Below are 17,159 nucleotides of genomic sequence, written 5' to 3' on the forward strand. Positions count from 1 at the left end.
CGGCCCCACCCCCCAGAGCTCCGGATGCAGTCGGTCTGGGTGAGTCCCGAGAATTTGCATTTCTACGGTGTCCCGGGTGCTGCAGGTCCCCAAATACACTTGAGAGGGGCCGCTCTGGGTGCTGCCCCGACCCTCAGTTCCCCTGTCTGCGCCTGAATACAGTGCGTACTCCCAGACTAAGAGCCCTGTCAAGGCGAGGACGCCAGCCTTGTCTGTGTATCCATCCCCAGCACCTACCACACGGCTTGCACACAATAAGCTCCTCATAAATATTTGGGCTTAATCACGATTGTTCGAGATGTCAGCGTCTACAGATGTTTCGGAGTGCCTGGCGCTCTTGGGGCTGCATTGCGAGTAACAGTGCGTCGAAGACTAGCAACGACCTGGGAAGTTAAAACAACACCCCCGGCTCACTGGGGCCTCAGGTGGGAATGCCAAGCACCGAGGAGAAGCGGGGAGAGTTCCACGTGGAAGCCACGGTCTGCCAAGGCTCTGCAACCACCGGCTCCCTCTCCCTGACCTGGCGCAGGCTGTCTTAAAGAAACAGTAGGGATGGCTGGGCTCTGCAGGCAGGTAGTGTAGAAGAGGAAGGACCCCTAGCCTGGAAGGTGCACCCTTCACACCCCCAATGCCCACCTTGCAGTCCTTGGCCAGCCCATTGGCATTGGGGTGCCTGGGTCTGGGAGAGATTCAGTTCCCCCAGTGTCATGCTGTCTTGGCCAGAGTCCCCCCAAACCTTTCTGAAGGTGCCCAAACTTCGCACGTGTTTAACTCCGAAGGATTCCACAATTTAGGGTCAAAAGGGATGCCTGTCCAGCCAGTGGGGGTGGGGTGAAGGATTTCGGCCTTCCACGGCCCCACCTGGAAGAAAACTGTCACCCAGGCAACACAGGGTGAGGGAAGAGGGTGCCGCTGGAGAGCCAAGGGCACCCCCTCCTAGGTGGTGTGGGGCCCAAGCTTCCGTGTTCAGACTGTTTCATCCTCGAGTCCTACACACAGCGAGGTGTTCCTGGGCCGCATCGTAAAAGGATTTACAAGACTATGTTAAACTGGCAGTAAAAACAATTAACTTTAATGGCACCTCGGGTGGGTGGCTGGGTGGGTCGGAAGGAGGGCCACTGCTTCCTCCTCTCCGGATCAGGAAGCCAGGTGAGCTGCTGGCAGGTGACCCTTCGGGATCACAGGTTCAAGGTTAAATGCAGAAGAGGGCTGGGCATGAGGGCCAGAGAAAAGTCCAAGTCCTACTGGACTCTTCCCAGATGAGGGATGCTGACCAAGACTCTTAACCAGCCTGTGAGTCCGTTATTATCTGGTACATGGGAATCTATTGAATGGGAATGTGTAAAAAAAATCCATTAAAATGGGAATTTTTTTTTTTAAAGTCTCCTCTCAGACTTGTGAGAATTGTAAATGATAGTTATTCGCAAGTGCCTCCCACCGTGCCTGGCACAGATATAAGTGTGCTCGCTGCGTGAGTGCGCGTGTTCGGTGAATGTCTGTTTCTGGAAGACTCGGCTCCCCAGGTGGAAAGCGAAGGGAAAGCCAGGCTGCTGCCCCCTGTCCAGAACACCGACTCCGCCAGCACCACTTACATGGAGGTTTCCTGCTAAAATTGACCTGCTTGTCCAGCCAGTGACCTCGGAAGTGACCCCATGCTCGGGCAGACTGCAGCCCGAGGCTTTGAAACTGGCCTGGATTTCTGGAGAGCCGGCAAGGAAATGAGCGTGGCCGGGGGACGGGGGCAAGGTCTCTGCCTCCCGTGGGCCCGGTCCAGTCCGGAAAGCCCTAATCCTGCAGGTCTCCCTGGCCTGGAGACAATTAACTGGCCGTTTCAGGGAGACCTCTGTCTGTCTGTGTGTGGCCCTCTCAGACAAGCGGGACCGGGAGAGACGCTGGATACCACCCATTGGTCAGTTGCTCTGCTTCGGGCAATTGGTAGGGAAAGGGGAGGGGCCAGATGTCCTCATCTCTCCGTCCTCCTGTCCCGGGGGCGAGCTCCGTGTGCAGCGCAGAGGCTGACCCTGCCTGAGACCTGTACCTCTCCTGGCTAGAACCTCTTCAGCCCCATCCATGAGGCCTAGGCTCTGCCCCTCTCGGGGTCAGCCACCTGGGGGGACAGCACCAGACACACACTGTCTGAGAGGGGGTTGCCAGAAGAGAGTAGCGTTAAATTCCACAGACGGGGCAGAGATCGCCCTCACCCATGTGGGTGGGCAGCACCCAATCTGTTGAGGACCTAAATAGAGCGAACCAGCGGACGAAGGGGATTTTTCTCTGCTTGAGCTGGGACTCCACCCTTCCCTGCCCTCGGACACCAGTGCTTCTGATTCCTGGGCCTTGGGATTCTGCCGGGCCTTTCTTTATGAGCTCCTGGCTGTAGGCCTTCAGACCCGGAGGGAACACCACCAGCTCACCTGGGCCTCCGGTTTACAAATGGCAGGTCACGGGAGGTCTCAGCCTCTATGACTGCAGGAACTGACGGCGGTAATAAGTATATAACCCACGGGCTCTGTTTCTCCGGAGAGCCCTGACTGATGCCGATGGACAGGCTGAACGGGTTGGGGAAAGCCTCGTGATGGGGGCTTGGGACTAAATCTCGATGCTGCGCTTAGCACTCAGAAGACCTTGGACTTCACCCCACCTCTCTGAGCTTAGTCAGTACAAGTATCAGGGCGCCTGTTGGGGGCGGGCCCTAGGCCAGCCTTATCAGACTCCCCTTTCCTCTGCCCAAAGGGTGTGGTTGTTCCTCTTTCCTGCTGCTCCTTCCCGCCATCCCCAATGGGAAGTGTAGCTCCTTCCCGCCACCCCCCGTGGGAAGTGTAGCTCCTTCCCACCATCCCCCAATGGGAAGTGTAGCTCCTTCCCACCATCCCCCAATGGGAAGTGTAGCATAGTGCCTTCCTCTGGCCCTGCCACCTCCTAGCCAAGCTACTTTACATTGGTTACTTTACTTCTCTTGGCCTCAGTTTCCTCACCTATAAAATGGGGATAATGATAGGGGCCATCCCATCAGACTGTTACATACAGTGAGTGAATCCACGCAGTGTGCTGCTGACAGCGCCTGGCGCGCGGCCAGCCCTGAAGCATAACCTCGCATGATTTCAGAGCCAGGAAAATGAACGTGGACCCACGATGTCAGGTTCTGGCTGGAAAGGCTAGAAGCTTACCAAAGGCTTTAGGGTTCTTCGTCCATAGATCTTTGCTAGAAAACAGTGCTGATCGTCTCCCCAAAAGATAGGCTCTCGTACTCTATTCTCATCTTCCTTGCCAGCAAAGGCCCTACTTTGTTTGGGGGCCTACTTTATCCTCATGTGGCTTGGGAGTAAATCCTCGTTCACCTAGACCAATCACGGGGCATCATTCCCCCTGCCACGGTATTTTTAGGAATCAGCCAATAACAGGGAGATGGCTGGACAGGGCAGAGGAGGGTGGGGAAAAGCTCTAGGGGAGGTTTTCTTGTTCTTAAACAGTCAAAGAGGAAATGATCCCTCTTTTTCTGCTAAATGTTGTTGTATCTGGATGTGATGCCAGGAACTGCAGCAGCCATTTTGCGACTATGAGGAGAGGTGACCTAAGAACAGAGCCGATGTGGCAGAGGAAAAGGGTCATCCTGGAAGTGAATGTGTTCATACCCATTGCAGATGGCCAGGCACATAAGCCCACCAGATTCAAGAGGTCAGAACACACCGTGCAGCTGAGACAGAGGCTGGGAGCCAGACAGGACACCCTGAGACTCTCAACATCTAGATTACCTACTCCCTCTCACCATACCCCAAGAAACTCGAACCAATGCTCGGTCTAGAGTGCATGGCCAAAAGGGACCCCACACAATATACATAACCCTCCACGATCAACTTTCCTTTCCATTCCAATCAAAGAATTAATTTCCAGAAAGCAAGACTGCCAACAGCAGAAATAAATCACCCCTGGGCAGGAGACAAACATTATCCAAAGAGAAATAATTTAGCAAAAATCTCCCCCCCCCCCGCCCCCCTCCAAACCAATAACAATTCAATTATTCGGCTGCCACTATAAATGATGAAGCGGCCACATGGCATGCCTGGGTGGGAAGGAGAAATCTCTGGGGAAGGAGATGAAAGCCAGGCAGAAGGACATACTGAGAAACACAAAAAGGAAGCAAAGGGGGCGCCCCTCCCCGGGGCCGGGGGCAGAAATAACAGCAATCATGCTCACGGTCATTGGCATAACGCTTTGTTACTCCGTGCTTTGACTGCGCGTACATCCATTGTCACGTCCGACCCTCCGGGACAGGCGACGCTGTTGACTGAGATGATGTAATCCAGCCCCACTGAACAGACACAGGAAGAGAAGCCGGGAAAAACCTCCAGGTGTGATGGAATGAGCTCCCAGTCTGGAGGGAGGAAGCGATCTGTTCATTCAGTCCTCGGCTGTTCTGAAAGCTGGGTATGTATTAGACACAGGGCCAGCTTCTGGGGATACATCAGTGAACAGAAAGAACCAAAATGCCCACAGAGCTCATCTTTGAGTAGGAAGAGAAATATGATTTGTAACATACACACGAAAAGGAAGGGCATTGAATGGCTTGTTAAAAGGCCAGTGGTTGAGCGTGACCCAGGCACCAAGAGGTCATCGGTTCAATTCCTGGTCAGAGCACATGCCCAGGTTGTCGGCCCAATTCCCCACAACTCTCATCTCTCATTGATGTTTCTCTCTCTCTCTCTTCTCTCTCTAAAATCAATAAAGAAAAAAAAGGGGGGACTCAGGGGAGATAGGGGCTGACTCAAAGGCAGTGCATGAATTTGGGGGGCTGATGAAAATGTTCTAGATCTCGATCCTGGCGGTGGTGACATATTATATGCATTTATCAACTCATAGACCTCCACACTGGAGCAGCCAGGTTTTTCTGTACATGAATTATGCCTCCATTTAAAAATGTCCTGGAGCCCTGGCCGGTTTGGCTCAGCAGTTAGAGCATCGGCCCACAGACCAGAGAAACCCGGGTTCAGTTCCCACCAAGGGCACAAACCTCAGTTGCATTTTGTCTCCGGCCCGGTTGGGGTCGTGTGGGTGGCGACCAGTCGATGTGTCTCTCTCACATCGATGTTTCTCTCTCTCTCCCTCCCGCTCTATCTGAAGATAAATGCAAAAAAAAAAAAAAAAAAATGTCCTCGGGCGAGGATGAAAAAAGAAATTAAAAACCTTCTGGAGCTATTAGAACAGGAAAATGCTGGAGCGGAGAGGAAGACATTAGAGATGCTTTAGAGAAAGGGTTAAGTAACAGAGACGCAAGCGAGATGACTGAACACCCAATTCTACCTCTTACCAGCTGAGTGGCCTTGAGCAAGTTAATTGATGAACCTCAGTCTCCTCGTCTGTGAAATGGGCGTCATGACCCTTAGAGCTGTTTGCAAGATTAGGAGATGATAAATGTCCAGTGCCTCCCAGGGCCTGGCTCACAGTAAGTGTTCTGCAAATCTCCGTGCCTCTTCCTTTCCTGCAATAAGTTCCCTCAGGTACCCCGAACCACAGGATTTGTATTCTAGTCCTGAGAACGTACAGACTACAAAACAATAGACAGGGCCCACCCTGACCATGCCAGCCTCGTTCATGAGCTGTCTCATTCATCCCCTGCTCGTGCCAGGAGGCTAGTAATTACTACCACCAACCTCCAAGCCTGTGCTCTCAAATCTGCACAGGGTCACGTCACTAAGCAGGTCTCAGCTGTCACTCCCAGTCCCCTAGAAAAGAGGCCACAGATATGCAGTTGCCCGAGACGGAAAGAACCGGAGAAAATCCTGGTCTAAGACGCAGGATTTGAATGGACACTGGAGAAGCAAAATCCTGCCGCCATCACCAGTGACACGTCTGAGCTGCAGCTCATCATGTCCTCACCCGACGTCCCCAGCTGGACTCGGCCTGTAAAAGGTGGCAGAGAACAGTGGTTGAGGGCACAGCATTCAGAACCAGTCTGCCTGGGTTCAAAGCCCAGCTTGCCACTCACAGGCACGTGTGACTGGAGGGAAGTTGTGCGATCTCGCGATGCCTTGTTTTACCCATCTGTAAAATGGGGATAATGGCCACACCTCCTTTACAGGGCTGTCCTAAGGGCGAAGTTATTTGTAAATGTAAGATGCTGAGGCCCTGCGGCTATGCTGAGAAGCTTGCCTGCTCTCCCACAGAGAGATCCCCCGTGGGACACACATTACCTGGAGGGGAGAAGAGGCAGGAATTAACCACCAAACGAGCTGCTCTGTGTGTGTGTGTGTGTGTGTGTGTGTGTGTGTGTGTGTGTGAAGAACTAGGGAGATTTGCAGCTTGAAAAATAATACCCCGTGTGATAATAGCAAGGGACCCTGTTCTAGACGTGACTGAGGTCCTGGCTGGTTTTCTTTCCCCCGCCTGCCACTTTTCTTGCACACCTGTCACTGGTGTTCACCTGTCACTGGTGTTCACCTGTCACTGGTGTTCACCTGGCGACATTGTGATGTTGTAACGGCCAGAGGGAGCCGCCCCTTTGTCCTCCTCAGAGAACCCAGGACAGGTTGCAAATGAAATTGTCGTTTTTGTTGGTCGAAAACAGTTGATTATCAGCAATTTCATCAGTTTCCACCTCGTGTAATTGTGGGGGGAGGGGGTCTAAAGATGTTTGTTGTGAGCTGAATTGGGCCCAGCCCTCGCCCCCCTTCCCCAAACCCTGTGTTGAAGCCCTACCTCCCGGGATCTCGGAATTGGGAGACAGGGCCTGGGGGAGGTGATGAAGTTCAATGAGGTCTTTAGGGTGGCCCCTCATCCAGTCTGACCCATCCAGCGGGACAGCCCGAGAGACCCCAGGGCGGGCACGGACGACCACGGGAAGAGACCAGGAGAAGGCGGCCACCTGCAAGCAAGGAAAGAGGCTCCGAGGAAAGCGACCCAGCCGGCACCTTGACCTTGGAGTTCCAGCCTCGGGAACAGGGAGAAAACCCAGTTCTGGTGCGTGAGCCCGCCAGGCACCTACTCCTGGTCCCTGTCACCCCTCTTTAGTCCATGAAGTGTAGGGGGTGTGGCTTGGTGTGGGCCACTGTCTTGTCGCAGGCCTGTTCAGGTCCGAGAGCAGTGTCCCTTCGTCTAGTGGCTTTGCCTCCCTTCACCTCGCACGTGGCAGGAAGTCAGTAGGGGGTTTGTCCCAACCCACCAAGATCTGCCATGTCCTGGGTGAGTGGCTTTGGACCGATGAAATCCCTGAGCCTTGGTTTCTTTTCTTTATCCTCACCCAAGGACATTTTTCTATTTTTTTTTTTATCTTTTTTTTTTTTTTTTTTTATCCTCACCCGAGGACATTTTTCCATTTTTTGTTCAGCTAGAGCGGGAGGGAGAGAGAGGAAGAGAGAGAGAGAGAAACATCGATGTGAAGGGACACATCGAGTGGCTGCCACCCGCACGACCAACCAGGGCCGGGGACAAACCGCAATCGAGGTACGTGTCCTTAGCGGGAACCGAACCCGGGTCTCTCTGGACCGCAGGCCGACGCTCTAACCGCTGAGCCAAACTGGCCAGGGCTCTATTTTGTTTTGTTTTGTTTTGTTTTGTTTTGTTTTGTTTTGTTTAGAGTGGGAGGGGGAGAGAGGAAGAGAGACAGAAACATCGATGTCAAAGAGACACATCGAGTGGCCGCCACCCGCACGACCAACCAGGGCCGGGGACAAACTGCAACCGAGGTACGTGCCCTTAGCGGGAACCGAACCCGGGTCTCTCTGGACTGCAGGCTGATGCTCTAACTGCTGAGCCAAACCCGCCAGGGCGAGCCTTGGTTTCCTGACTGGCACAAAAGGCACACCAACACCGGCTTCCAGGCTTTGTCACACCGAGAGAGCGGACACACCAAGGACATGGCACATGGGGGTACTGGATGAATTACAAATTTCATGACCTTCTCTTTTGGTGAAAAGCTCTCCGGAGACACTAGGGCCTTTCTGTCATTTTCTCTGATACACAAGACAGAACGAGAAGGAAGAGGAGGAGGAGGAGGGGGAGGAGGAGGGGGAGATGAAGAAGAAAAATCACTCCTCAATCACTGTGTGTTTTAATAGGCGGTGAGCGCTCTCCTAAGTGCTGTCTCCAGTCATTCTTACTCAGTTCTCCTTGGAATTCTCCATTTGACAGGCGAGAAGACCGAGACCCAGAGAGGTGACACTGCGCCCCCAAAGTCACCCAGCTGGTGAGGCGTAAGATCAACTACCGCAGCGAAGAAAGACAGCCTGAAAACACGGCTCCCGGCAGAGAGGAGGTCAGAGTGGCAGGAGACGACACACTCAGACTCCCGCCCGGTACCACAGCCACACACTTGAGCCTATCTGGGCGCTGACAGGTGAAAAGGGTGTTTTGCGCAGGCTTGGTGAGCACACCTCGGTGCCAGAAACACCCAGAGCACCTACTGAAACGCACCCGAGAGTCCCCTTCTTTGCGGAAAACAGTCTCAAGGTCACTGGATGTGGTTGATCCCAACAGGAGAGGCTCATAGAGGACAGGGGTCGAGGTCAAGTCTGTGCTGCTTATTCTGCCCCCCCACACACACACACATCCATGTTCTGCCTGGCGTGGGGAAGGATGGGGTCCTCTGCTGATACTCACCAGCCCCCTGCCCTCTGGTTTCCAACTGGGCTCAGCTTATAGGAGACACTGGCCGCAGGCAGGAGGGAGGGTGAGTTGGGGGGTCAGGTAGCTAGTCTCTGCCCCTCCCTGGAAATGAAAAGCCATAACTATAGCTCATGCTGGGCAGGCCACCTCCACAGGCCCCACCCGCGGCCCCCCGCAGCCCTCGGGGGACTGACGGCTCCCACTGTTGCAGTACATCCTTTTCTGGGTCCCTTAACCCGGCTCCCCCCCTCTAAAGAGCCCTTGTAGTAAACTCCTCCACGCTGAATAGTCTGGGATGAATTGACCTCGCCTATCTAAGGTCAGAGATGAAGTTAGAAAAATCCTGGTTTCCAATGTCTCTCCCCAAACCAGTTTCAGGCAGAAGTAAAGGAGCAGTTAAAAGCTCTAACATGGGCTCCGACATCACCTCTCTCCAGCTCTCCACAGAAGCCCAGACCTGTGTAAAGATTGGACAGTCTGGTCAACATTCAAATCCTGTTACAGCCTGGGTACAAGGCCGCTTCACCTTCCTGAGCCTCAGTGTTCTCATCTGTACAGTGGGGATAATGCCCACCTTCTAGGGCTGTTGAGTGGACAGGACAGTGGATGGAAAGCAAATCACATACACCCAGGCCATAGTAGGTGCTCAGTAAATTCTTGTTCTCATCTCTCTTCCCGTTCCCTTCTCTAACTTCCCTCTTCTCAATTCCTGTCCTTAACCCAGTGAATAAGGAGGTGACCAAAAAACGTAGCAATCACCCTTTCAACACGTCAGGGTTGCTTCACGGTTCACGGAGAACTTTCGAGGCTGTTATTTCATTTCGTCGGGCAAGTTAAAACTCTTAGAGGTGAAAGGACAGAGCTCACACCTGTCCCCTGTCACCTGGGTCGAGAGCAGAAGGCGTCGGCATCTGGAGCAAAAAGCAAGAAAAAGCGGGATTCCCAGAAACCAGAAAACCTGCATTATTTGCTCTATCAGTTACCGATGGCTCGGAAACCAACCAGCGCCAAGAGCCATGGCGGGACGGGCTGCTGCCCAGAGTGTTAGGGGTGGGATTTCCCAAGACGGCCTCCTCCTACATCTGGGGCTTGGCAGCTGCAGCTGAGGGCTGGGACCCGACTCTTCACATGTGTGCTCATCAATCAGTCTCTCTGTGGCACCTGGACCACAGCAGGGTGAGGTCTCTCAAGGCCCAGCCTCAGCTGGCACGCAGCATCAGCATCGTCTCTCCCATAGTCCATGGGTCAGAGCAGCTCACAGCATCAGCCCACGTCTTGGTGGAAGGTGGGGCCAAAACACAATGCAAAGGAATGGAGGTGGGGGGTGGGTTTCTGCGGCTGTCCTTGAAATCAATTCCTCTTCCCTCCTGCAGGTAGCCTGCTGTGTGGCCCAAGGCTGGTACCTAGCTTTGCTGTCTCACTGTTAGTAGCTTCGTTCACCGGAGCATCTAACTGGACTCATGCATCTCCGAGGGTCATGAGGTATTCACTGCGGTGTCTCATGGGGACAATGTGGCCAAGTTCAACCTGCCATCTGATCTAAGTTCACCATCATCATCACACACCAAACCTGGTATTTCTCCACAACTCAGCGGGAGGGTAAATTTCCAAATAGGCTCTTGGGTCAGGAACCACACAGTCCGTGGCACCCAGCTCTCGGGAAACACAGGCCCAGAGAGGTTGAGTAACTTACCTCAGGCCACACAGGGAGCTCAGGATGAAGAGAGATTGAACCCAATCCCTGCTGCCTAACCTCTTCGTCTCCTCCCTCTCAGCACTTGATGTTTGGGAAAGCACGGTTCTAACTTTGCTCCTCCCATCAGTGGTGCCTCAGTTTCCCCCATCCAGCTGATGAAATGGGGGGGTCACCCCCCCCACACTTTTTCCCCAGGTGTGCTGTGAGCACCAATGAGTTAACATGTGTAAGAGCCTGCAGAACCTCTCATGAGATATAATTACAGAGCATTACCGTCCACAGCCTTCTGGGAGGGATCTCGTCAGGGAGTCGGTGAATAAATTATATCCTGTGGTTCTGCCTTCCCCACGGGCTGCACAACTCTTCCAGAGAACGCTCCCCAGTGGCCGAGGCGATGGGGTCCCTCTGCCAGCCCGGCCTCCCGCAACCGGCCTCCCTTCTGTCTCCAAAGACCCCCTGAGCTGCTCCCAGCCTAGACACACTGTCACTGAGATCTGATTCATCTCCGGGTGAACCACACCCTGCATTGGAAGCCCACGCCGGACCCCCTCCAGGCTCAGCCCCAGCCCCAGCTGATTCTAAGTCAACCACCCTCTGCAGAATTCCTGGGGAGATACCATCCAGGCTGCCAGATTTATTGCCTTTAATGTCTCCGGTGTGGTTCCATTAGCCTTCCCTTCTGATACCTGTCTTTCCCCTCTGGCTTCTCCCCACAGCAACTCCATCACCCCGGGGTACATATTGTCCTACTAGCTCCTGCTCTGAGGTCTGGGCATACACAGTCCTCGGGCTCCCCTGTAACCCACCCCGCCCCCACCCTTGCATCAAAGCATTCACTGAGATCCTCCTTATCTCTTCCTGAGCATCGACCTCACAGCTTCCCACGTTCGAGAACTTCGAGAACTTCTCTACGGAGCTGCGGCTGCTTGCTAAGCTGACCTCTAACTCAGTTGGCGCCTCACCTGCCCCCTCCCCAAACCTCTTGCCTTGGTTTCGCTTTAGCCACTGGCCCAACCCAGCTCTGGGAGCTCCTGGCCGGCCTCGGGACCCCTAAGCCCAGAGCTCCACAGGCTGCGGCACGTGGTCTGCAGCCAGGAGGGCGGACCGCAGATCCTGGCCCGGCCTCTGACCCGCCTTGTGGCCTTGCATAAATTATTCAACCTCTGTCACACGGGGAGACACCAGGACCGACTTCCTCGGTGGTGACAGTGGTTGGGGCTAGGATTAGACTCATCAACGGTCAAGCGTTTGGTCTAGCACAGGGGATGTGCTCAACAGATATGAACCCTCGTTATTTGCCAACCAGCCTGGCACTCACACCCTCACCCCTCCTCGTTCATACCATCGAACAGTTTGCCATCCTCTGCTCTGGCCCGGGGTGCCCCCGTCCGTCTGCCCGTGTGCTACCCTCTGTCTTGGCTCTCCCCCACCCCTCCAACCTGGTGCACTCAGCTCGTCTCTATGGCCCACTTCCAAAGACCCTCCCCGGGACCCACCCCTCATTCCTGTGGGCTGATCCCCTCCCTCAGTCTCCACCACCAGCCCTGGCCCTTCTCACATCCTCCCGTGAGGACCTTCAGGACCGCCCACGCCAGGGGGCTGCCCGAGCATCCTGGAGCAGACTCCAAGGGCCTGGCGGGACCTTGAATGGTGAACAGCACCTGCCCACTCTTATTTTGTTCTCTACCCTAGATCCGCTCAACCCGAACAGTCACCCGTGTTCAGCGGCTATGCTGCTGGTCACCAATGTTCCTTGTGCATTTCACGTCTTTTTTATCCTCACCTGAGGACATTTTTGCATCGATCTTCAGAGAGAGCGGGAGGGAGAGAGGGAGGAAGAGAGAGAGAAACATCGATGTGAGAGAGACCCATGAAGTGGCTGCCACCCACACAACCCCAACGGGGGCCGGGGACAAACTGCCACCGAGGTACGTGCCCCTAGCAGGAACCGAACCCGGGACTCTCTGGTCTGCGGGCCAACGCGCTAACCGCTGAGCCAACCCAGCCAGGGCTCTGGTCTTTTTTTTAAGAGCGATGGGAAGCTATTGAAGGTACACAGCATGGTGGGGAAATAATGATTCAATTTGGATTTTAACGTCATCCCCAGGCTACTGTAGGAGAGCGGAATGGAAAAGGGCACGAAATGATTAAAGAAACAAAACAAAACAAAACAAAACCTCCACATGTCCTAGAGCCTCAGTTCCATATGTGTCTGAATGTGTGTGAATGTGCGTGTTCATACCCAGGTCCACAGGCCCTGTTCTTTCTTCCTCAGGGAACGGGGAGCCCTCGGACTGAGCTTTCCACACATCTGAAGAGCAGCTCATCTGTACATCAACTCAAACGGTTCTGTCTCCCGGGCTCCCCAGGATTCACAGCTTTCCACCTGGGGAGCGGGAAGATGTCTGGATGTTTTACAAATGTCAATTAACTTCACTCCCAAGACGTGTTTCCCTTCTCGCCATAATTGCCGTCGTACCGCGAACAGCTTGCGAGCGTTCCGCAGAGGGCTTTCTCCAGGGGCCCCAGGAGACGGCTGCGGCCCCCTTGGTGGACGCTGAGCACTGGAGAGGTTGTCTGGCTGATTTCATTCACAAGGTCAGGAAGAGATCAGTCCGAAGCGAGTTGTTTGCACCCCAAACCCGCAGCTCGCCTTCCAACAGCTCGCTAGTCCGGCCCGGCCGTGAATTCCCAAGCGGTCCGTCCAGAGGATGCGCGGCGTTACCAGGACCGCTTGACCAGGTGGGGCCGGGCCTACCCTCGGAGGCAGCTTCAGACACGGGTCTGTACCCACATCCCAGGGCTCCTCCAAACCCCATGAACCTCTTTAGCCTGCAAGCATTCCTGAAAGGCCCTGGCTCCCCTCCATCAAGGAAAACATCCATCTTAAGGGGAATCAGCCAGAAAAACCTGTTTGCCAGCAAAATTTCACCATTTTTCACAAAGACAGGAAAGCCAGGGGCCGGGTGAGGTGGGCAGCCGTCAACCTGGGGAGCAAGGAATACAGCCTGACCTTCCGTCTCCCACCACCAGGAACACACACAGCCGTCTGGGAGGCTCGAGCCTGCACCAGGCCACCACGCGGGAGATCGAGGAGCAGGGGCGCGGGGCTGGAAGTCTGCAAGGGTGGGTGCCGACTCAGGCTGCCTCTCTCGTCAGCCTGTTGGAACGAGGGGAGACACTGCTCGCCGGGGCGGACAGCCTTTTACAGCCATTGCAGATGGATCTGACGCAGCAGGCAGTCGAGGGCACTGACCACGGAAGGACTGCACTGGGCTCATTTTGAGACCCACCCAATGTCACGGGCACAAGGCCGTGGCCCGGAGGGAAGAGCTCGAGGACTCAGCACCGTCCGGCCAAGGCTCTCGGACACGTGGCCAAACTGCCGACGGTTTCCAGTCCATCTGCGCTCTCGTTTCTGCCCATTCAGCAAGAGCTGCTGCAGCACGGGCAAAAGTCCTGAGGTCCGGTTCAGGGGGCGGGAGGGGGCTGCGTGGATTATGGATAACGGCCAAGGAAACACGGCCGGTGCCTGGGTGACACCTGGCCCAAGCGACCCACCGCTTGTGTCGCTGCAGCCTGTCCTCGACTCCCAGCGGCCAGGTGCTCCTGTCCCCGTTTGGTCTCATCGAGTCTCTCTGTAAACAAGGACGACTCCTTAAATGTTGAAGTAGGGGCCATTAAAAGAGAGTCCGTGTCCATAAACTCGCAACAGGCAGTAATCTTTCATGTAAAAAACGTGACACACGGTGGCATAAATAATAGATGACAAGATCTCGAAGAAAGCGATGCAACACAGATGAAAAATCATTTAAACATATACATTGGCGAAACCCACGCCTGGCTCGGAGCCTTAGCGACACCGCGGCCACGGAGGGTTTTTCTGGCCAGCGTCTCTCCCTCCGGTCTACAGCCTGGGGAATATCTTTGCGAACCTCTTCAAGGGCCTTTTGGGCAAAAAAAGCAACGCGCGTTCTCACGGTGGGCCTGGAGGCGGCGGGGGAGACCACCGTCCTGTGCAAACTGAAGCTGGGTGCGATGGCGACCACATCCCCACCATAGGTTTCAACGTGGAGACCGTGGGGTGTGAGAACATCAGCTGCACCGTGGGGGATGTGGGCGGCCAGGACAAGGTCCGGCCTCTGTGGCACCCCTACTTCCAGGACACACAAGGGCTCCTCTTTGTGGTTGATAGCAACGACCAAGAGCGTGTGAATGAGGCCCGAGAGGAGCTCACGCGGATGCTGACCTGCTTGTGTTCGCAAACTAGCAGGACCTCCCAACGCCATGAACGCAGCCGAGATCACAGACAGGCTGGGCCCGCACTCTCTGCGCCACAGGAACTGGTACACTCAGGCTACCTGTGCCGCCAGTGGGGACGGGCTCTGTGAGGGGCTGGACTGGCTGCCCAATCAGCTCCGGAACCAGAGGTGAGCACACTCCTGGCTCCCCCACGCCCCCTTCACCCTCGCGTCCCTCTCCTGTGGCAGATGTGCCCCTGTGGCGTGAGTGCCAGAGCTGTCTCCATGGTCGGTCCCAGTGTGCTTCTTCCTGCCGTACGTGTGCAGATGCAGCCTGCAACCGGGTGTTCATTTCATGTAAATCGTTCTTGTTTCCAACGAGGCCGTTTCTGGGACTCCTACGCAGTATTACTCAGCGTTTTTTATTGTAAAAAGAGAACCAACTGTTTAGTACTGAGACGGGATTTTCGGCACCCAGGGCCTCAAGTAGCTGCGGTGAGGTCGGCTCAACGCTCCTGTTCTGGGCTTTCGATCTGCGTTGAGATCCATTTGGGTGGTTGGTTTCTAACCCAAACCCAGTGCAGTTTTAAAAAATAGTTACAAATACAAGGTCAGAAGACACTTGAACACAGAGAAGGTCTTGAGTCCAGTCTACCCGTGGTCTCTCTCCCGTCTGCAGTGTGCAATGGGCAGAACCAGCCACAGTACATTCTGCATGGTCACTTATGGTCCCTGATTGGCTCTATCTCACTGGGTCATCCGCATCCCGGAGCGTTTGTGCTTGTACCCATGCTCACACCACTGCCCAGGGGACAGGCTGGGGGCTACGGCCATCACTCACAGACCCCTTGGAGGGACCCCGCCTTCCCTGGGGTCAGTGTGGGTTAGTGCAGGTGCTTTGGCAGGAGCACTCTAGCCAGAATGGGAGCCCCCGTGGTGCCCCTGCATGCTCACTTCCTCCAGGTTGTCTGGGTCTCACCATCCGGAATGCAGACAGGTGGCCAGTCATCTTGGAGCCTAGCTCCTCAGAGCCCCCCGTCCGCATGTGCTTTCCCTTCCTCAGCCTGCAAGGGTCAGATCTGAGGTGGAAAACAACCACCTCTCCTCTTTTCTTTTGTATTTTGATAAACACCGAAGAAGCTGGGGCTGTCAAAATGGATCTTGGGGGAAACCTCAGAGCTGGTTTATCTGGTGTCATGGAACCTCATTGCTTTCAATGCACAATTCGTAACCCCAAAAATCACTTAAACATATAAATAAATACAAATAAGAAAGTGACGCCTCTGTAAGATTGAGACGTGTGTGTATAGACACAGGCTGTCACAGTAAGTTCCCTGTGGATCTCGGTCGTCACTTTCGAGGAGGGGCAGTGGGGGAGGGTCTTGAGAGAGAACAGTTTTCACTCGGCCATGCTTGTCCCTCTCAGACTGACACCCTGCACAGCGTAACCCACGCAAGAGGAAACCATTTTTTTAATTACATTCATGGGGGGAGGGGCGATTATTAGAATCATGACTAATCTCTGCCGTAGATTTCAGATTTATACCACGAGCAGATTTCATTTTTTATCACTTTTTGCTTCTTTATTAATGGGTAATGCAACAAAATGTTACCCGATTCCAAACAGTTTACGTTAGAAGTAGGTTCATGCCCTGGCCGGTTTGGCTCAGCGGTTAGAGCGTCGGCCTGTGGTCCAGAGAGACCCAGATTCGGTTCCCGCTAAGGGCACGACCTCGGTTGCAGTTTGTCCCCGGCCCTGGTTGGGTCCACTCGATGTGTCCCTTTCACGTCGATGTTTCTCTCTCTCTCTCTCCTTCCCACTCTATCTGAACAAAAAATGGGAAAATGTTCTCAAGTGAGGTTTAAAAAAAAAAAAAAAGAAGAAGTAGGTTCAGCAGCAGCTCCAGTTTCCAAGTTCAGTTTTGCAAAGGAAACCACTGTCTCCAGTAAATATTTATGTGAAAACAACAGCATCTATTTTTTTTCAGAACCTGAGTCCTGAGTATGAGCTTGGGCGATCGGGTGATTAGACACATCCATGAAAAGGGGCGCACATTATATTTTAAATGCTTGAAGGTAGCTGGGATCTGCACATCAGCACACGTGGGGACAGCCCCGGCCCCATGCAAACCCCTGCCCAGCTCTGCAGGCATCGACCCCCACTGCTCCAGCTTTCCAGGGGTGCCCTCACCCCACCTTGCTCTGGAACCCAGCACAAAAGCAAGCTGATGGCTCCCAGGACTGGGAGGCAGGTGGGGTTCACCGGGGAGGGAACCCAAGGCTGAGCAACCCACACTGCCTTCCTGCTGGTCTTCCCTCTGTCCTCACTATAAACAAGTGATTAATGCCTCGCAAAACGGCACAGACACACCTCCCCCGCGGCCAGCGCCCCCCTCCCGCCTTGATTCTGCTGTTAACACTCCTGGGGCGCAGGGGAGAAGAGTAAATCCCCTCCTTGGAGAGGCAGACCTGCGGGCACTGTGGTTTGTTTAAAGTCTCTGCGAGGGATTGACCTCCTCCCGTTTGCTCTGAGGGGGTGAGTCCTTTAAAATTAAAAATGAAAAAAAAAAAAGAGCTCACCTTTCCCTAAAGCGGTTTCCGGTCTGCAAACCCCCCAGCCCAGG

General features: G+C 54.4%; 1 pseudogene; it reads left to right on the plus strand.

The window, feature by feature from the left end:
• The first annotated feature begins 3,556 nt into the window (after window positions 1-3,556).
• On the plus strand, window positions 3,557-14,728 carry LOC118640391 (annotated as a pseudogene).
• Window positions 14,729-17,159: the final 2,431 nt, after the last annotated feature.

The sequence above is a fragment of the Molossus molossus genome, unplaced genomic scaffold, assembly GCF_014108415.1.
Source record: "Molossus molossus isolate mMolMol1 unplaced genomic scaffold, mMolMol1.p scaffold_m16_p_22, whole genome shotgun sequence".
Classification (NCBI taxonomy): domain Eukaryota; kingdom Metazoa; phylum Chordata; class Mammalia; order Chiroptera; family Molossidae; genus Molossus; species Molossus molossus.